The following is a 21508-nucleotide window of genomic DNA, read 5'->3' as shown; positions in this document are numbered from 1 at the left end:
CACTCCTATTGCCCATATATGCCCTTGTCCACACCACAGGCTGTAAGTTACTGTTGTGGCAAAACTACCATTAAAATGTACAGAGGCAATAAGCAACAGAAAGTAAAACATACAAAATTAATGTAAGAGAATATTATTCTGTCTTTACTCCTGGTAGCTGATGCTCATATACTTATTAATAATGTGAAAAGTTATCTAAAATTTGGCAGCATCTCCAAGTAATTGTTTTCATGAAAGACATTTTTGTTGTTTTTCATTGAGCTGGAGGAATAATTACTGTCAACAAAAAATGAAATGTAGTGCACAACATGACCTTGTATGATAAAAGTGTTTTAAATGGCAATAAACACAGTCTGGGGAAATGTGATGGTGGTTTTGCTACAATATATCCGTGAGGGTTCCACTTATGTATAGTAATGACAAATTATCATTTCAACATGTTCTGTCAGGTTCCTGTCAAACAAATGGCAGGCTGAACACCAGGGATTACAATCAAAGATTTAGTAAAATTGATCATACAAAGAAAAATAGTAATGACCCACAGCTTTTTTCAGCCAGCTCTATTGTCCCAAACCCACCAAAGTTTCATCAGGAGAACAGCAAAAACTAGTAAATTGCATTGTTTCAACTATTTCAATATCTTTACCACAATTCTACAAAAAATAATCCAAGCACACACTTTGAATTAAAAGATATTTTTTCTTGGTAATGTGTCTTGATTATGTTTCTTCAATGATGAGATATTGCATAGGCTTAACTAGATTACCATTATTATAGTGCTGAAATATTACAGCTTTAAGTAAAGAAAATATTAAAATCTTATATAGCCACTATGGAAAAAATTGTAGATTCATAACAAATATTATTCACTATAATTCTGTCTCTGTCTTCCTCAAAGACTTTCAATCCCTTTTATGTATCTCTAGTCTCAACTTGCTGATATCTGACCTTGAATTTTATCGTTTAAAACCTGGGTTTAATTTTACTGTGTTCTAGATCACCCTGTAGGATTCTGCTGATATTTCATCTGCTTCAGTGTTTTCTTAATCTCATGTAAAAACAATCTATCAGAGCTTTTTTTTACTCTCCAAACCCTGTTTACAGAATAATAAAATGATGTGACATCCCCCTAGATATACTTACATTGGAGATACTCTACCAGAAATGAGCTGAAATTAATTTTTGACATTGTCAAAATAGGTCTTACTCAGTGTGATGCTGATTCTTCACTAGTTTAAATTTTCTAAATCAGAGTATTACATAGATATAAGTCAAACAGCTCAAGCAATGGGAAGAATAAAATGTGAGGAATTTGCTAGCCACATTTTTATCTCATTTAAAAATAATATTGAATATATAAATGTGAAAAGAAAAATAAAGAGGGTGAATATATCATTAATTATCAATCATGATATGCTGAATATCTCACAGAAGACTGTTAAAGAAACAACTCACACGTGAGCATTACTTCAGAGATTAATCATCAAAAAAGGTTTGCAAGGTAATGTTCTTCAACCTTTTGTATAGTGTAACATCACCTTAGCTGTCCATTCTAAAGCATCTGATCCTCTGTGTACTAAGAGTTCTAAACTGCACTACAATAAAAATATTATTTTTTATTAACCTGAACTACAATTTACAATTTGTGTTATCATTTCCACCAGATAGTATCCTGCATACCTTTCCCTTCTCCAGGGAAACACAGGATCCTGAGTGCTTAAGGAAATATGAGTCATACAACAGGCTGTCTTCTACAGAGTGGCACATATGAGTTTATTGTAAAAAATATTAGAATTCGGTGTTATATAGACTTCTACAATTACATTGTATCATTGTTCTTGCATAGAGCCATAATATTAAATTCTAGAAGTTTCCTATTACCTACATGATAGTACCTAAGGTACCCGACAAAGTAAAATTTTGATGAAGACTGTAAAAGGCTTGGGCAAAAACCACTGCTGTATTTCATTTCACTGTTAAGTATTTCATAGTTTTATGTTACACCCTGCTATGGGCTGTCTAGATTGACATATAAGTCACAGGTCTCTCATTAGCCATTCAATTTACAGACGGTAGCAGAGCAGAACTTAAGCTAACTACCTGGTTAGAGCAGTAACCTCTGCCTCCATAGGTGTCTTCCTCTGTAGCTGGAAACCTAGAAAGTTTTTCTCAGGAGATTTGCAGAATTTGGGATTTTTTTTTTTTAATAATATGGTAGGTAAATTGATTTTATAAAAAGCAAAGCAATGAAAGGTGTTCTTCTAGGTTAGGTACTTCCTCTCTAGTCTTCAGACAGCACACCCTCTCCGAGTACTAAATTAGAATACCTCTCAGTAGATATGACCATATCATTTGGCAAAATTGCCAGCAAAACAGTGTGGATTTCCCTGCAAACACACAACTGTAACTAATTCACAACATTTTATTAAAAACTTACCTTGTGACAAAAAAAAAAAAAAAAAAAAAAAAATGCATGCATTGGATACCATAAAATACTTAGATTTTGGAAAAGGGCTACTCTTTTTAAGAAGCAGTCATCATCTTGGAAACTTTAACTAAAATCACTTTGGATTACACAGCTAGGGTTTTTGTTTTTTTCAATTCTACGTTAAGTGGCAAGGAAGTGAAGAGTGACCAGAGCTGACTATCAAACAACAAGGTATAAATCAGAAAACAAAACACATGCATAGACTGCAAAACTACCCACAAAATTTACCTGCATTTTTATAGGAATTCTGTCTTTCTTGTGAAACTGGGAGAAAACACTGAGGAACAAATTATCATCATATTCAGATGGGACTGGGACTTACAGTTTCATTTCTTATATGCAGAGCCATATATAAATAGAGTAATTGGTAACTTGGCAGATAATAATAAATAATAATTGAATCATAGATAGCTTGACAAAAGTTGTGTTTGATAGCCATTCTCTGGGTAGATCCCTTTTATAGTCTCTAAGGTGAAACTTAACATGTAGACCTGATGCATGTTCCAGCTTTCTGTTTCCAGTTTCAGTTTCCTGTTTATTTGAAGGAATTCCTGCTGTGGGTTTAGAAAGCAAGAAAGATTTCCCTGTTTCTTGCTCATCACTTTGTATGCCAAATAAGAAAAACAGGAATAGAGAAAATCCCAGTATATCCCATATATCATCCAATATAAAAGAAGTTAATTTTACAACTATATTTATCAAACCTGTTATTTATACAGCAAATGCAAGAATAAGTTATATACATGGAATTTGAGATTGATCCTTAAGGAAAACTGGTTTTGCTACACTTCCTATTTAGTGAAAGTGTAGAACATTTATGTCTGTTAAACCAAATTCTCTATGAAGTGACTACTGATCTGTTTTAATTCAATATCTTCATAACATATTTTTCTCACGTGCTTAGATAATCTCCATTTTAATAAAGGTCCCACAGTTGTAGTAAATGTGCATTGCTTGGTTTCAAGATATTTTGTATTTAATCTATTATTACTAAATCTGTAATTTTCATTACAGTCTATACACAGTAGAATGTCCCTGCTTCATACAGACACTGACAATAAAAGCAGTGCAATTACTCTTAATATTAACACAGAATAGCTGTTTGTACAAACATTTAACTTACATTTACAACCTCTCTGTTGCTGGTCTTTTCATATGTTTTCAATAAATCATCAGAATCACACATACACATGAATGTCCAGATAACACATAAACATGTACCAATATTATATATTCACATAAATATATGGACACATGTATAAGATATATTAAAAAAATTCTTCCCAACCCTCTCTACCCAAATATTATATATTTCAAGATTCACTCTGTTGAAAATTACCTCAAAGATAAATACTTGTCCGACAGCATAAATTTCTGACCTTTTTTATTTTTTCATTTGGAAGAATGCAGTACTTCCAAAGGTGCAGCAGATTTTATGTGCAGAACAAAGCCTGTATGAACAGCACTATACAGAATTACCATCAGGTATCCAAAACTTAAATGCCTGCTAATAATCCATTGCATAGAACTATTATCTAATTGCTGGGAATTAAGCTAATATATAAGGTTTATATTACCACTATCCCAGTACCAAATTGTTTTCAACCCTAACCTGACAGAAAATGTGGAGTATTTTGTTCTTCAGTTGCAGTTTTTCCTTAGCTATCATCTTCTCACATACCCAGTGAGAAATTATTTTCTGTTACCTCTAAAAGAAACTTCTGTAAAGATTCACCCACACAAAACTAGAATATTATTTTGGACGTCCTTCTATTTTAGCTGGCAATCTTTGTGCAAGTAATTTTTGAATGTTCAGAATGGGAGTTTTGTGAGGGCCTTATGAATAATTTAAGTACTTTGCAGGCTATAGCTTCTGCATAGTGTGCTAGAAAAATCTAGGTTTGTAATCCCACTTCACTGTGTGTGAGTTACTTGCAGTTCTTTCCTCAGTCAAGTGTAGGGAAATACCTTTCTTACATCACTGAATTAAAAGAAAAAAAAATTAGAAGAAGCAGAGAAAAAAGTTAGGTTTAATTATTGCAGAAATATCTAATACTTCTTTAAAGTACCCCTCATAAATCAAGTTCACAAACTTCCTCTGATTACTATCAAGCCAAGAAGGTCTAAAAGTGATGGTTTTGACAAAATAAGTAGAGGGTGTACCATAATGTGATAAAATGTAGTAGTGTAGGAGTCTCATTCTCAAACAGTTGAGTGAGATCGTTGAGAACAATCATCACCCACATGTTGGTGAAACAACAGACCTTCCTGGGAAAATAAACATCATTTCACTGGAATTCTGAACATGCTATGAAATATCTGGAGCTACATTTCTCTTTTACTGATAGACAAATTCTAGACACGCTAGGAGACAGCCCTCAGGGCTTTTCTTCACGTTTCACTTACAAATGGGTAACACCATAAATTTCATATTTATCTAAAATCATGCTATAGGATTCCTACAAAAATACATCATAAACAGAAAATACTTAGAAAAATACATAGTACATAAAAGACATCAAGTACTAGATCATACATATGATTTTGAGCCTATAGAATTCCCAAAATAAATTTATATGATGCACAGCTCCTCTAAATATGATTGAGGTTAGATGGTGCAAGGATGGTTTAGTCTGGAAAAGAGTAGACCCCATTGCAGTCTGCAACTTCCTCGTGAGGGGAGCAGAAGGGTAGGCACTGATCTCTCCTCTGTGGTGACCAGTGACAGGACTAAAGTTGTGTTAGGTTGGGTATTAAGAAAATGTTCTTCATCCAGGGGTTGGTTGGGCACTGAACAGGCTCCTCAGGGAAGTGGTCACAGCAGCAAGCCTGACAGAGCTCAAGAAGTGTTTGGACAATGCTCTCAAGCATATGGTGTGACACTGAGGTATCCTGCACAGGGCCAGGAGCTGACGTCAAAAATCCTTTTGGGTCCCTTCCAAGTCAGGCTACTCTATGATTCTATAAACTAAACAAAACTGAATGTAGTTGCCTAAGAGTATGAACACATTCCGTAACTGATACTTGCTCAGGACTGTTCTATGCAAGGCAATAGGTGCACATTGAAATGAAGAACCCTTTTTCCAGATCACAGATGCAACCTTTCCTGCTCATCTGCAAAGACACTAACATCCAGAGTCCTATTAATTTCTATCTACTTTATTCACACAGAACGCTGCTGTAAAGAAATTTACCTAATCTCCTGTTGTCTTTTCCATCTTTCTATAGCATCAAATACAAGCTGCACCTTTCAAGGTTGGTCATTAGTTATTCCATATCTTCATCTTACTTCCTCCGTGAAAACTCCCACTTCCAAATCAGCTCAGGATAACAACTCACAATTAACACTTGTCAAGTTTTCAAACAAGTTGAAAATGTTCTTTTCTTACAGCTAGTGAGAAATCCACCAGAGTTATTTGCTCAGCTAACCCATTACTCTCCACTGGAGTGTCTGCTTTTCATTGATATTTGCAAAAATACTGGTAATATTCTATACGAATATGACTTAAAGTTATTAAGCCTGACCAGTTAAACAACTTAGCATGAGATAAAGTACCACAGATTTAATTGCAAATCATACATACTGCTATACATTGAGCCTATTCAAATGACAGGTAATATCCACTATTAGCATTTGATGGAAAATAACCCTTCGGTATCAAAAGCGGACATCTGAAACAGAAAAAATATTAAAGTATTTTTAAACAAAAGCTACTTAAAATTAGCATCTACACCACTTACAGTACACATAAATTTTACTGGTGTTAAATTTTAATATTTTCCCCAAGGTCGGTCCATTAAGTTCCTTCTAAGTAATGAAAAAAAAGGTATTTTTATCTGACTCCACCACCTTCTTCCCACTCAAATACCCCTCTGCTTGTCTCAAGAGGCAAAAGTGCTCACAGATCAACAGAAATTCATAAAACTCAGAAGCATTTACAAAATCAGTGGAAGCAGAAATAGAAGTCCATATCATTTAAAAGCTGTAAAGAGCTTCTCCATCATTTCTCCATCACTGGAGAAATGCTTTCCTTCTGAAAATAAACATTATCAGAGAGTGATGCCTTTTCAGTATCATCAATATCAATATATCATCAATATCAATATATTGGTATTTTTCGATTACACTGCTTCAGGTAAATACTAAAAAACTAATTTCTTGTGCTAAACCATTATTCTAAGACACTGCAGCTGAGATGTTTTTCTCCACAGTTTTAAGTGACAAGAAAGATTATCTCTGGAAGGAAATCTTTTGGTGACACCTTGGAATTCTGATCTAGGCTGTTTCCTGTAAGTACTGTCTCTTTTCCTTTGATCTGCAATCTCCTTCCATATACCTGAATTCTAGAATATTTTGACTTACTACAGGGTAGTTTGATCTTTGGAATGACTCATCATTTCATCTGAAGCTTCAATGGTACCAAAACTAAGGCAATGGTGGCCTAATAACAGATATAACACATAGAGAGGCTATAAATAATCACTTTCTTTATTGAATCAGTTTTGAAAGTAATAGACATTTTCTGGCTTCTAAAATTTTATACTGTGTCTCAATAAAAGATTGCTTCATATCACTTTGAATAACTGATACACTCTATTAATGTAAAATTAAATTTATGCAATAGATAAAGTGCTAGAAATTAGGATTTTTTTTCTAAAAGAAATTAGAAAAGTTTATGCTAGTTTCAAAATGTAATACCTTATAATGTAAAATGCACAAAATATATCTTATATATGTAATCTTACTTATGTAACATTTTTATTAGTGAAAACACAAATTTAAATGGTTTTCATCAACCATTTGTTTATTATACTAGCAGTCCTATATAGCAAATAAATTATATATTTAGAATATATAGATATTATTAAATCCTAATTTATGTAGGCTAAACATATTTTTTTTTATCCACTACAGTTTATCCTCGTTCCTTTGGCTTTAACTCTGGAACTAATGGGGGAAAAACAGAGTTCATGACCTTCGGAAGAAGGGATAGGCAATCCAAGAAGACTGCAACAACATCGTGAGCCTATATGAAGAGAAAGTTAGAAAGACCGAAGCCCAGCTAGTACCTAATCTGGCTACTGTAGTAAAAGCCAACAAAAAATCTTTCTGAAAGTGCATCAGCAACAACAAGAGGCCCAAGGAGAACTTCCAGCATTGATTGGTGACAAAGGGTGAGGAAAAGGCTGAGGCACTTAATGCCTTCTTAGTCTCAGTCTTTATTAGTAAGACTTAGTTCTTTGGGTACCCACCCTCTAAGCTGGAAGACAGGGACAGGAAGCTGCATGAAGCCCCCATAAAACCCTCCTAAACCACTTTGACCTGCACAAGTCTATGAGGCCAGATGGGATCCACCCAGGGGTCCCTGGGGGAGCCTGCAGAGGTACTCACCAGCCCACATTGAAGCATTTACCTGCCATCCTGCTCAACTAGGCAGGTCCCACTTGACTGGACTTCGGCAAATCTGATGCCCCTTTACAAGGGTCATTAAGAGTACCCAGAAAGCTACAGAGTGATCTTGGTTCAGAGAAAGTCAAGGACCAGATCATCCTGAATGCTACCTATGGCAAGTGCAATCAGACAATCAAGGGGGTCAGGAACAGCCAGCATGAGCTTCATGCCAGGAAAGGCAGGTCCTGCTTGACCAACCTGATCTTCTACAACAAGGAGACCTGCTGAACGGATGAAGGAGGGGTTGTGGATGTTGTCTAGCTGGCCTTCAGTAAAGCCTTTGACACCATTTCCCACACTATCCTTCTTGAGAAACCAGCTGTTCAGGACTTGGATAGGTCACTCTTTCCTGGCTTAAAAACTGTCTGGATGGCCAGGCCCAAAGAGTGAAGGTGAACAGACCTATACCCAGTTGGCAGCCAGTCACCATTGGTGCTCCCAAGGGGTCAGTATCAGGGCCAGTCCTGTTTAAGGTCCTTATTGTTCATCTGAACTAGGGGATTGAGTGTGACATCAGACACTCTGCAGATGACACCAGGTTGGGCAGGACTGTGGATGTGCCAGAGGGCAGGAATGCTCTCAAGAAGGATCTGGATAGCTCAATGGGCCAAGGCCAATGGTGTGAGGTTCAACAAGGTCCAGTGCAAGGTCTTGCTCCTGGATCACATCATCATATGCAGCACTACAGGTTTGGGGCAGCATAGCGGGAAAGGAAAAGGACCTGGGGGTGCTGGTGGCAGCAGCTGAACATGAGCCAGGCTGTGCCCAGCTGGCCAAGAAGGCCAATGGCATCCTGGCCTGGCTCAGCAATAGTGTGGCCAGCAGGAGCAGGGCAGGGATTGTCCCCCTGTCCTGGGCACTGGTGAGGCCACACCTGGAGTGCTGTGTCCAGTTCTGGGCCCTGACTGCAGGAAAGACACTGAGGGGCTGGAGTGAGTCCAGAGAAGGGCAGGGGAGCTGGGGCAGGCTCTGGAGCACAAGTGCTGTGAGGAGCAGCTTTGGGAGCTGGGGGTGTTTAGCCTGGATTAAAAGAGTCTCATGCGTGATTTTATCACTCTACCACTGCCTGAAAGGAGGCTGTAGCCAGGTGGGGATTAGCCTCTTCTGAGTAGCAAGTGACAGGACAAGAGGAAATGTTTTGGATATTAGTAGATAATTCTTCACCAAAAGGGTTGTCAAGCACTGTAACAGGCTGCCCAGGGAAGTGGCTGAGTCACCATCTCTAGAGGTTTTTAAAAGACATGTAGATGTGCCCTTGGGGACATGCTTTAGTGGTGGGCTTGGCATTGCTGGATTAGCAGTTGGACTCAAAAATCTGAAGGGCCTTTTCCAATCTAAACAAATCTATGATAAAAATGCAACACTAAAAAATCTCTGGACTTAATCCAGTTTCTTTCAAATCCACCAAAATAACGTAATCACGGCAGCAGATTTTATTAATGTGGATTTTAGGAATTACTGAGAAAGCAGCTATTTTAAATAGTTTTCAGAAACGTTTTTTAAAGTTTAGAACAGCATTATAGAAATGAAATTATCTTCTTTAAAATATATCAAATTCAACTTAGGGCAAACCAAATTTAATAATATATAAGTGACAGAAAGAAACACTAAGTATGTTGAGCAAGATATAATCACTAGTGAAACTAAAGTTGAAAGATGCAGATGAAAAATTAAGTATTTTGAAAGCAACTTATTTTTCAATCTCTGATAATATCCTTAATGTCAATACTATGTTAATACTAGTTCATGACATGTCATAAACTAAAATAGCTATATAAGTCCTAGAACAAAGTATTTTCATAGAAGCAAGGAAACTAGTATATGTTTAATACACAATTCGTTAATCATCATTATTACCTAGAATAAAAGATAGGAAAGCACAATTCAACACTTCAAAACTATTCCATATCAGTCAGTATATCAGTCAGTCAGTTTTGTATCTTTTAATTTCTGCTCAAGACATGCAATTTTACAGATATATAATGGTAAGAACTCCAAAAACAGAACATTAACAGTAGCTTAGTCTGTCTTTAAGCATATTTTTTTCATACTGAGGCATACATATTCACAAACATATTTGATATTCTTACAGAGTTTTCACACATGGGGAAAGAGTTGATCAGGTGGACATAAATCCTTTCTTATAGGCAGGAAACTAGAAAAGTGGGGATCAGATACTGAAGAACACAGGTGTTAGGTATGAAACTCTTTGTACTTATGAAACCAGCAGTAAGCACAGGATGTCTTGGCATCTTTATTTTTCTACTGAAAATGGGGTGTTCTAATCAAGAAGTTGTCACTCACTTTAAAATTATTTTGGCAAACATATTCCATGGGGTCTTAAATAATTGCTTGCTAAGTTTGTAATACATTCAACTCTTCAGAACATGAAGTTCATATTGAGATATAAATAATGAATTTTCATTGATTATTTTAATTTAAAGCTGCGGGATTTTTTTTCCATCTAAAATATTTTTTTTCTGAGCTTTAAATTAGGGTTAAACTTGAGAATGAAAAATCTGGAAATAAATTTAAATAATTTAATAAATCAAATAAAAGTTCAAACTTCAGTACATTTGAGCTAGATTAAGAATGGGGGTAAATTGCTACTAGAATTAGTAGTTACTCGATAGCCTGCATTTAAAACATTTGTTCAGTACATCATATCACATTGCTAATGACTGTAAATCCTTTTTCAAGAGCAGCATAGTGAAAAAGCATTCCGTTTCCTACTTGAATAAAACTATTCCGCTAAAAAATGTTAGAACCATTTCAATTGCATAATGCATAACTCTCTTTTGATTCTCCTTCTTTTTTGTAAGAAGGGAAAACAAGTGATGAAATTGGCTTTGCAGTGTTAAGGCTCATGTTAAGCCAAAAGTCTTTTAGTTCTAACAGAAGCATTTTTTACTTAGAAATAAGCTTTTAAAGACAGCAATGCTCTGGGACCTCTTGGCTTTATCACCCCCCCGTTGAAAAGTCTAAAGGGACAAAGTTTACTAAAATTCAGATTTCAATTTAGTACACATAGCTCTTGGAAGGGGAAACAGACGTGGAAGCAGAAGTGTTTCTTTTTCACTATCTGGCACAGTAATAATGCATTACCTTAAACTTAATGCAAAGTATATAAAGCAAGAATTTAAGTGATTAATTTCTATAAATTTAAATAAATTGACATCTAATGAAGTATAATTTTTCAGCTAATAGCGAATTTATGCATCAGTAAAAATTTTTGAGTATTATATATTTTGAGGACAGCAAATGCACATATGATGCAATCTGTTCATTTCCCTAATTTTCTGTAACAGTTTAATTTCCTAGTTCTTTTAGTTTTGTTACCACAATCTCAAACTAAGCTTTTTTTCCCTGACCTGACCTTCGAATTACACATCACATTTCCTTATTCTTACTAAGTGCAGCTATAAATTTAACAAAAGATGGGTTCTTTAACTATAGATAGAATCAACTACTTCAATTTATATTTCAGGCACCAAAGTTTTCTAAAACAATACAAAAAATATTTGCCATATCTGATAATTTTCTTTTGTCTTGATCCAGTCTTTAATTTTTCACCCATATTTATTCTCATTAAAGGTTAAATAGGTCTAAAAAGATTTAATGTACATTCTGGACAAGGGTATAGAAGACTTTTACAGTTGAAATTTTGCTGATATAATTTTGCTTCTGATGTGACCCACGTTAGGATTAGTCAGTTGTTTCCATTCATTGGATTATGCTATATTGCTGCATTATTTAATAGACATAAGAATTTCACAATGAATAATTTAATTATTTGCTTTATATTTCAATCCAAGAAAAGAGGTGCTTCAAGTTACTTCTTAGTTTGTTTTCTTTGAGTATGCATTTCTCAATTAAAAAACTGAACCAAAAACTGTATTTTATTTTTATACTACCCTGCATTTATATTACACTAACACTTCTATACCATCAATGTTTGCCTGTTATTTCAATGGGACTACCAAGTCCCAAGCTTTTCTTCTAGCTGTGTATAGACTACTAAATGTTGCATCAAAAGTTTTAGCAATATAATAGGGCTTCTTACAGACCCTATACTACATGTTACTTAATGTAAATTAATCTGTTTTGATTATATTCATTTTTCATGCTTCACAAGCTCAAAGTACTTGATGTCTGTTTGGAGATTTGCAAGAATGCACAACTGTTGGAAACTGTAGAACTTCAGCATTAGGTAGCAGTTCTGTTGAAGGGCATTTCAGATCACTGTGGATTTAAAGCCATTTATGATAGACTACTTCCATGCTGTTGGAAAGAAAAATCAATCATCAAACTAGGATATATACATGAGGCATATCTTGCAGAACATTTTATATATACTTCTGCTCTATGCACATCCAGCATAGCACTGAAGACTTGAAACAGTTTTGGACATGTTATATAATTAAAGGTATGGATTAAAAATTGAAAGAGTGTAGAAGAAAGGACCAACCCAATTAGACCAAAAAAAATATGGGACAGAAGAAAGAGAGAAAGACAGAGAGAAAGAGTGAAAGAAAGCAAAAGAGAAAGCAAGAGAGAAAGAAAGCAAGAAAGAAAGAATGAAAAAAAAGTATCTGCAACAGGTACAGCTATGATTCTGCTATGAGATCTCTTCCAGCTATGAAATCACTCTCATCCTTAGGATTCTAAGACAATAAATGGATAATATATATGCCATCCAGTTTTAAAACTTCTATATAAAAGGTCTGCTAGGCCTTTAACAAAAAGTTACTTTGAAATATTGTATAAACTTTCCAAAAGAAAAATACCATGCCAATACAAAATCCTGCTTAATTCAAGGAAATCTCATAGTCTTCAGGAGATCAACATGGGAAGCTAGCTTATTTCTGCTTTCCTAATGACATGTAGAGTTTCTGGCAGTATAAGGTGGGAGGAAAACTACTCTGCTCAGAACAATCTCCTGGCATACACCTAAACTACTCTGTTGGCTATGCTAGGAAAATTTATATTTTCCAGCTGAACACCCTTCCTGTTACTAACTGTTAGTTACAGTCATTAAGCATGACTGTAAATTTATTTATTTTTTAGGGAATGGAAACAAATCACTGCAGAGAGAGACTAACAGAAGCTAGTAAGAACACTGGCCAAAAAACGGTGACACTTGCCAGGAAATTTAAGTGAAGATTTAGTAGTAGGCTCTGTTTCCTCAAATCAATTTCTATCTCTCTCTCCCAACATCTTTGTTTTTTAGTGTCCTCAGAGTGTTACTAGTGGTTAATACTGTAAGTTTCTCTAGCACTTTTGTAAGTCATACTAAATGAAAATAGAAGTTCAGGTAAGCACCTGAGTAATTTGTGTTTTAGGCTATTCAGTATTCCTTTCTCACTGATAAAAATAAAACAGATCTTCAGTAAAATTTTTGTAAAGTAAAATATCCCAGTGGCATTTTTCTGCTCATATATGGGAAACCCTATAAACAATGTAAATATATCAAAACATCTATCTTAACTGTAAGCTGTTTTTATTCTCAGCCAAGAACAGATTATGCCAAAAATTTCTAGAACGTTGCTGCACAGAGAAATTGATTTGCTGATAATCTAAGGTTTATAAGTAGAAAGAAGGAAATTAAATGAACATCAGTTCCTGGAGCACATATGTACATCCAGCCACCCTTTATATTATTATCCTGTCTTTGGACAGGACATTACTAAAGTTTTACTTGATGTCACCTCAAGTGTTTGAGAGAGGCAGAGAGAGAGATAAAGAGCACCCACAAGGGCATCCTCAAAAAAAGCACCCCAAATCTGTGGTATTTTTTATTTGATATTATAACAGTGAGTAAAGCTGTTCAACAGAATGTTTATCCTCCTTCATATACTTTCTCACTACTAGCATGTCTTCTCACTGCTATAAAAAGTCCCTTCACTGCTTCTTGAGAACCTAACTTTTCCTTGAAATACTTGATGCTATGTCATTTCCTAAGTGGAGAGAAAAAATAAGTAAAGAAATCAGAGGAAATTTATGAGTTTGACCAAAATTGTGAGTGGAGAGGTAATAACTCGCAACAAAGATGAACAACTTATTCCCTTTCCAAAATAGTAAAGTTTACTTGAATGGCAGCTGCCCTGACTCTCATTACTTTTTATGATCATCTGATGTAAACAAGAACCAATGTGACTACATGCCAAAATACAGGTCTGAAAAACAGTAGTGATACCTGAGTGATGATCATCCAATGGTTTCTCAGCTCCAGAGTCAGATATGAGATTTTCATCCCTCTGTTCTAATATATCCTAGAAGAGTGGAAAATATACCTATGCCTCATTAGCTCTGTATTTAATACAAACTCACTATTAATTGAACCCCTCTGTGGATGCTGAATGTGAGATCAGGCACAGTGTCTGTGTGAAACTAAGTCACATAACCTTCTCACACTGGCCTGAGAAAGTGGGGCCTGAGGAATTGTGAGGAGGAACTCAAACAGTCCTTCAAGAAGGAAAATAACCTACGTACCTTCGTAGGTATTGTTTGTTCGTTGTTGTTTACTTGCAAGAAACGGTCGAGGGGTGCTGTTCTCAGCTGTCCAATGATGGTGATGTGTTGGTTTAATGACCAATGAAAGTTTTACCTTTTCAGACCTTCTCGGAACCATCTATAAAAGAAGATCTGGAAGAATAAAACTAGAGCTCTCTTTGAAACTAAGCCTGAGAGTCTGTCTTGTCACTATCACAGTTCTGAACACAGTGCAACACCCCTCTAACTTTACATTTACACAATTGCACCTAATTCTCTGTGACTGAATGTGTTTTGGTTGTCTTTGCATGTTTGTGGTCAAATATACATCCAAACAATCATTTTGTTTTGAGAATGTTCTGAGGTCTTATTAAACCCCCTGCCCCATACATGACCAAGCATTAATTTTACACTACTACTCCTTCACGTGAATAATGCTCTAAGACTTTGGTTCATGAGGAATAAATAAACAAAGCTAAGTTCCTGTAACATATATTTTGAATTTTCTAGTGACTTTCAAGTCCTCAAAGATGGCAGTTTTTTGTGCTTTTTTTTCCCTCTAGACTTCTCTTGTGTTAGATAAGCTTATGAGAAATTTTCCACACTGTATAGTCCAGAACAGTATGCTTTTTTCCCAGGGAGACCAAATTTTGAAACATCTTTTGGAAGAGGTTATAATGGTAATGGCAGAAAGAAAGAAATAAATGGGGGGTTTCAAGATCCAGTTTGCAATCTCCAATTTTCATGGCATTGTGTCATGTAATAACAGAAATCTTAGAATACTGGAAGTAACAGAAAGTCAAGTTCAGCAGTCAGAGGCACAGGTTCAGGTACTGAACCAGGGATTTTTGAATGAGGTTTGGTTTGCATTGTTTTAATTTCTGGAATTAGAAGGGTGGATGGATAGCCCAGAGAAAACCATACCCATCATGTTTACTTTTCCTGTCTAGAGATGTACATGGCCTCAGATCACCTTGGCCAAGGCAGGAGGGGCAAGAGTGGTAATATTTGTAACATTTCTGAGATATATTAAAGTTCTCAACAAACTATTTGACTGGAAATCAGGGTGGCATTTTCCTGTCTTTATTCCTCTTGAGTATTCTTGCAGCTGAACTCTCTCCCTGAAATCAGAGAGAAAAGATATTACAGATCTCAGACAAGGAGAGAATGAGGGGATAGTTTATGCAAACTAATCTACCAGAGGAATTAGTCATTCCTAGAATTGTGTATGTAATAAATGGGACTTGAAAACAATACTAAGAACACTAGACTTCCCAGTAGAGCTGTGAAATTGCTATTACACATTTGTGAGACTGCACTGAGGGAACTATGCTGCCTCCCTGATCAGAGAATGGATACAAAGAAGATGGAGTGAGTCTTTTGGAAGTGCACAGTGATATGATGTGATGCAAAGGACCCAAGACAGAACATAACAGATTCTGACTAGATATTGGAAAAGTGTTTTATCATGAAGTGGTCAAATCCTGAAATAGTTTGTCCAGAGAGACTGTAGAACCTCTTTTCCTGAGAGTACTCAAGACTGAACACTGCACTGGGCAATCTGTTCTTAACAGGTTTTCTTTGAGCAATGGCTGGACCAAGTGACTTACAAAGGTCCTTTCCAACATAAATCTTTCCATAATTCCATGATTTTATAGCACTATATATTCATATTTTCTCTTTGGTCCTTTCATTTATTTGCATGTACTAAGTTGAGTGAGCAGGCAGATTATCTTATTTATCATTTGTGTGCGGATATTTTTCTTTACTGGACTAAAAGATACTTTGCAACTCTGGCACAGATACTGTCATGTAGCACTGTAATACAGACCTATTTAAAATAGCTGTAAGTAGCAGGCACGTATGTGCAATGGCAGCTACATTACTAAGTTAAAGGGTTAGTTTGACATCTTCACAGCAGGACACACTAAGTAATTGGGAACACACAGGAGACAGGACAGATACCTCTGAAAAGGATTTGGGGAATGAACAATAGTGGCTAATAATAAGTGACAGTTATGGCTCCCCCCTGTAACCCTTGCTACATGTAACTTAAGGCATTAAAGCAGCAAGGTAACAGGATCAGAATAAATATCAACAGAATTTAAAATCTTATCTATATATCTTCATTCCTATTAGCAAATGTTATTGTCACTTTGTCACCTTTAAACAAGCAATCTAAACATGCATTACTAAATCTGATTTCTAATTACTGAATCTAGTTTCTTTAGATTACCAGAAGAGCTTTGGATTTGATCTTGAAATGGCAGCAGATCCACTCTAATACCAAAAAAACCCTCTTGTTCTAAGAAATAACTTGTATTCTTGTTCATTAGAATAAATGCAAAGCTCATCTCTTTCAGATCTGCTGAATACCTTATACTGACTATGGCAAAGCAACACTGACATTCTTCACATTGGCAAGGACCAACTTACTTTCAAATCACCCTGTCAACTGATACAGAGTGGTGTTTGTCCAACACCCTTTTTCATGAAACCCTTGCCTTCCAGTAGGAAAAATTTCGTTCTTGGAACTTATCCATTGAGGCAAACTATTTAGCAGTCAAATGGTATTGCCTAGCTCTGCTGTATGTTCCCAGCTTCCTTTCACATTCATAGTTTTAACAAGAGTCTCACAGGTTTTCCTGCTAGCTCCAAAGTCTTCTCTAAAAGAAGACTACAATGTAGTTAAAATTACTTAACTCTGTTTAAGATTACTTTTAAAGAAACTTACTAAGGTTCTTTTGGTGTTTTCCACAAAATTTCCAACTAAATTATTCTTCAGCTGTGCACCTGGTGTCTCCACATGTTCAGAGCATCAGCTGAGCCTCACTGACCTGACACAAGGACCTTGTGTGTTCAACGGACAGTCTTCACTAATACATTAAATAATATTGCTATATTAAAGCCTATTTAAAATATAGGAATACATTAAATAGTTATGTTAATAATTTTAAGGTAGAACGGAACTTTATATGGCTACATCTTTAAGAAAAACTGTTTAAATACTGATTATTTTCTGTTTGATTATGACGAGATTGTCCTGTTAGATTATCAGGTGTATATGCATTAAATTAAGAAATCTGAACCATTCATTCTTAGCAATGTTCATATTAAAATATATTTGAGTATGTGAATTTTAAAAACTCATATTTTTACAAGTTCCAACAGCATGAAAATTAATGCTACTTATATAGTTCTGGTCACACAACTCCAACAATCAGAAAATATCAGCCTTTCACAACGTGAAAATAACACGCTTAATAATCACTTATTTAAAATATTGACAGCATAAGTTTCTTGTTTAATTTATCTCTGTGGACAATTATACAGAATGGTAATCCAACAGTGTTTACAAAGCTTTAAAATTTATTTGTGTCTTTGAGAATGGTCTACCATATGCCAAGTATCTTAACATCTTGGGTGCCAGTACTACATAGTAGTAAACAAAACAATAATACACTGCCAGACAAGTAAACAACAAAATTCTAAATTAGAAACTGCTACTAAATTCTGAGAATGTTATTTATGGGCCTGGAAGTTGTAAAACACTCTTCTCTCTTTTCCTTTGTTTGTGTGGAAGTAACTAAGACATAATAAATCAAAAGGAGCTTTCCAAACCAAGCAGGGGGAAGGAATAGGGCTTAGGATGGAAAGAGATATGCACTTTATTGGAGAACCAAACAGATTTGCAAAGACTCCATTATTTTTCCAGGGGCTCTATATGTAGCTACAAAGCCCAAGAGTTTATCTATCTAAATTATTAGAGTGGTATTCAATATCCCAGACTTCAAAAAGTCGAGAAACTAATGCATAAACCTCCTTTCTTCTCCTAATAGAGAATAAAGCCTCAGGGCAACTGAAATGTTATGCTGCATTCAATTTTGAGTGTTATTTTTGTTTATTAACTATTATTGAGTGGTATATGGACAAGATTGACACTTCAAGAAAAATAATCGTACTTTAGATCAACCTTCATATGTAAGCAATGCAGCAATGAATACAACTTAGTCAGACCGGGTCCCATATATGAAATGGGAAGAGAGCAAGTAGATTTTTTGACAGCAAATAATTTTAATGGTCACTTATGAAAGTATTTTTTTTAAACAGACAGCAATAGGGAACAAACACAAGGATTACCCTAGCGTTGCCTCACCATTGTGCAGATGTTAATGCTTAAACACTGATGAAAAGTTGTTTTTGTGAAACAGCCTAGACCAAAACAACACTTCAGATAAAATTTACAGAAGACCTATTGTGAAATACTAATTTTCTGGGAAACCTGACCAAAAAAAAAAAAACTAAGATACTTAGATTTTTTTTTAAGGATACAACGTCCTGGGAAATTCCACAATTAGTGGTTAGGACTGATGGTCTTCTCTAATTGTTCCAGTCTGAAATTTCAGTAGTCAAAAATAGAACACAGAAAGATGATATGGCAAAATGATTTAATTGACATATGACTAATGGCCTTTAAAAATGTTAAGGTTCTTTTTTTTATTTTTAATTAAACAACTAACCTGTGTATATAGACCATACAGTAGCGCTAGTTATGTGTGAAGAGGTACCTGAAATTTTTGAAGATAACTAGAATAGCTTCATTTATTACACAGAATATTTTGCATTACTGACTGTAAAACTGAGTTCCACTACTACTATTTATTATTACATAGTACCTTTTATTCTATGATCTAAAAATTCACTTTAGCAGAAACCTGTAATTACCCTGTTTCCATTTTTTTTTTTTTTTACAAAAATATAAGAGAAAATATTGTCAGAGAGATTAATTGATTTGAACAAGACCACACAGTAAACAACTGGCAAAAACCCCCACATCACAGATAAACTCAGTCATCTTCTTGACTGTGCTGGTTTTTGCACAGCTCTGGCGTATATGAATAGAAAGCACTTACCTTCTCATTTAAAAATGCAGGAATAATCTTGACTTTAAAGCTAAATACATTAGTCGATGATCCTGATATATCCTTCTGGGTAATGAAATGCTACTGTGTTCCTTGAAGGAACTACAGCACTGCTCTAAATAAGTTTACTGCAAAGTTAGTGATAGTCATGAAGAGACAGAGAAAGCATTGGAGTGATTATAAGCAGTACTTAATATCACAACCTGCAAATAATGTTTTTCAACTAATTCAGTTTAGAATCTTTGCTAGTTGATTTTACCTTTTAAATGTTAATTCTCTTCAGTTTGAATAATAAAGATGTACAAGGCAGCTGTAACTCGAATTTTAGCATATGTAATTTCTCCTTCTCATTTCTTTTGAAAAATGTAACTGTTACATATCTTTAAGTTCTCTACCAAACTTAAAAAGAGAAAATACTTCGAAGTTGTATATTTGGCTCATTAAGTGTCCTTTATGGCTTTCACTGAGGTTTTCAGAATTGTGATATGTTTATAGTGAAACAAAGTAAATTCTGGAAAAACTACTATAAAGATTTAATTTTTTCACATTTAAGACATCCGTGTGTAATACTACTGCTATCTTCTGATGCATTTTTCCATACTTTAATACACATTTTTCCCCAGTTCCTGACACTTTTATACACCATATTCAGAGTAATTTGAGGTCTTCTGAAATACAAGCTTGTCACCTTACACCCTAATAAACCCATGGGAATCCATTCAAAAATGTTCTTTTGAAAACAGTTTAAATAAAGGAGAAATATAAAGAAGTCTAAATACAAAAAGGGAACTGCAATACTTTTAAAAGGACAGGTGTCTTTCACAAAAATATTGGGGGTTTTGGCAATACACTGCTTTTACAAGAATACTAAGAAGACATTTTTCTTTGCTTTTATGCCAGAAAAAAGAGGGGGGAAAAGTAGAAATTGACTGAAACCTTGAAATTGAAGTACTGGAAAAACCATATTTTTTCTGATATTTCTTGAATATATTTGTAAAGCAATTTGTTACAGTTCACTTTGTGTTTCCATACTATAGTTGTTAGCTTCATTCAAGATGTTTTACTGTGAGACTTTATTCTAAGAAAATCATTTGATGGTGAATTATATTGAAATTCTTTACTCTTCTTTTGCTTTACTACCTCCAAAGGGGAAGCACATCTGAAGCATTTTTATTAATCTCATAAATTATTATAATAAATTTATAATAAAATTATAATAAAATCCACTGACCTCAGTTTAGCAGCATGTCTTGTCAAAACAACAATTTTGTGCTAATAAATAGAATGAAGGTTCAATAAACACTTGTCATATTGAATTTTCAATTCCTATTTAAATAGGTGTCATATGAATTGTAATTTAAAATGGCCCTGAAATCCTAATTAAAGGGCTCTCCCTTTCCACCTTGACTTAGTGTCCCCCTCAATAACTAATCACTTTGAAACAATGTTGAATATATTCAAGCCAAGCATTATGATTTATAAAAATTAAACTTTTTTTTGCAATTAGAAAACAGAAACTCAGCACTCAGTCTTAAAGGTCAAAAATACTAGACCCCCTAGAGGGTTTTTTTTATATAAAAGAAACGTATTGAAACGTATTGAAAAGAGCTTTCAATTGAACATTTGTTAATTTTTGAAGCTTATTATTTTTTCTTTCAAATCTTACATGGTAAAAAATTTAACATCATTAACTTCAAACAAGCATGAGTTCACAGAAGTGATAGAAATGTGTAGCAACAGAATGGCTGTGTGAAAGCCAAAGATATTAAAAGACATATTTAAAGATTACTTATTTGAAAATACAGTTCTAATTTACAATTGTTGAATCTCTTTTTATTTCCTAATTATATATGACGTTGGGAATGAAGTTACTGTTAGGTAGAAATAGAGCTAACACTGCCAGAGGATATTCAAGTATGTCTTTTTCAGATTTATGGCCAAGGCTCCGTAATAAAGAATGCGGTGTGCACCACAGAAACACACAAAGCAATCTTCATTCAGAAAGGATTCTATTATTTATTCATCAAGCATATCACACTATAAAAATCTGATTCTCCAGGAAATCAAAAAATATACAGGACTACGTCAGTATCAAGTATTGTCCCTCTGCTCACCATTCTCTCCATAAATCCTTTATTCACAATGTCTGCTTAA

General features: G+C 34.8%; 1 protein-coding gene across 4 annotated transcripts in view; it reads right to left on the bottom strand.

The window, feature by feature from the left end:
* Positions 1-21508, bottom strand: part of PDE4D (phosphodiesterase 4D) — a 491756-nt gene that overhangs the window by 333368 nt on the left and 136880 nt on the right. The gene's annotated exons all lie outside the window — the stretch shown is intronic.

This window comes from Cyanistes caeruleus, chromosome Z (assembly GCF_971803275.1).
Source record: "Cyanistes caeruleus chromosome Z, bCyaCae1.hap1.1, whole genome shotgun sequence".
Classification (NCBI taxonomy): Eukaryota; Metazoa; Chordata; class Aves; order Passeriformes; family Paridae; genus Cyanistes; species Cyanistes caeruleus.
The sequence above is the reverse complement of the archived record's forward strand: the minus strand, read 5'-3'. Positions and strand labels throughout refer to the sequence as shown.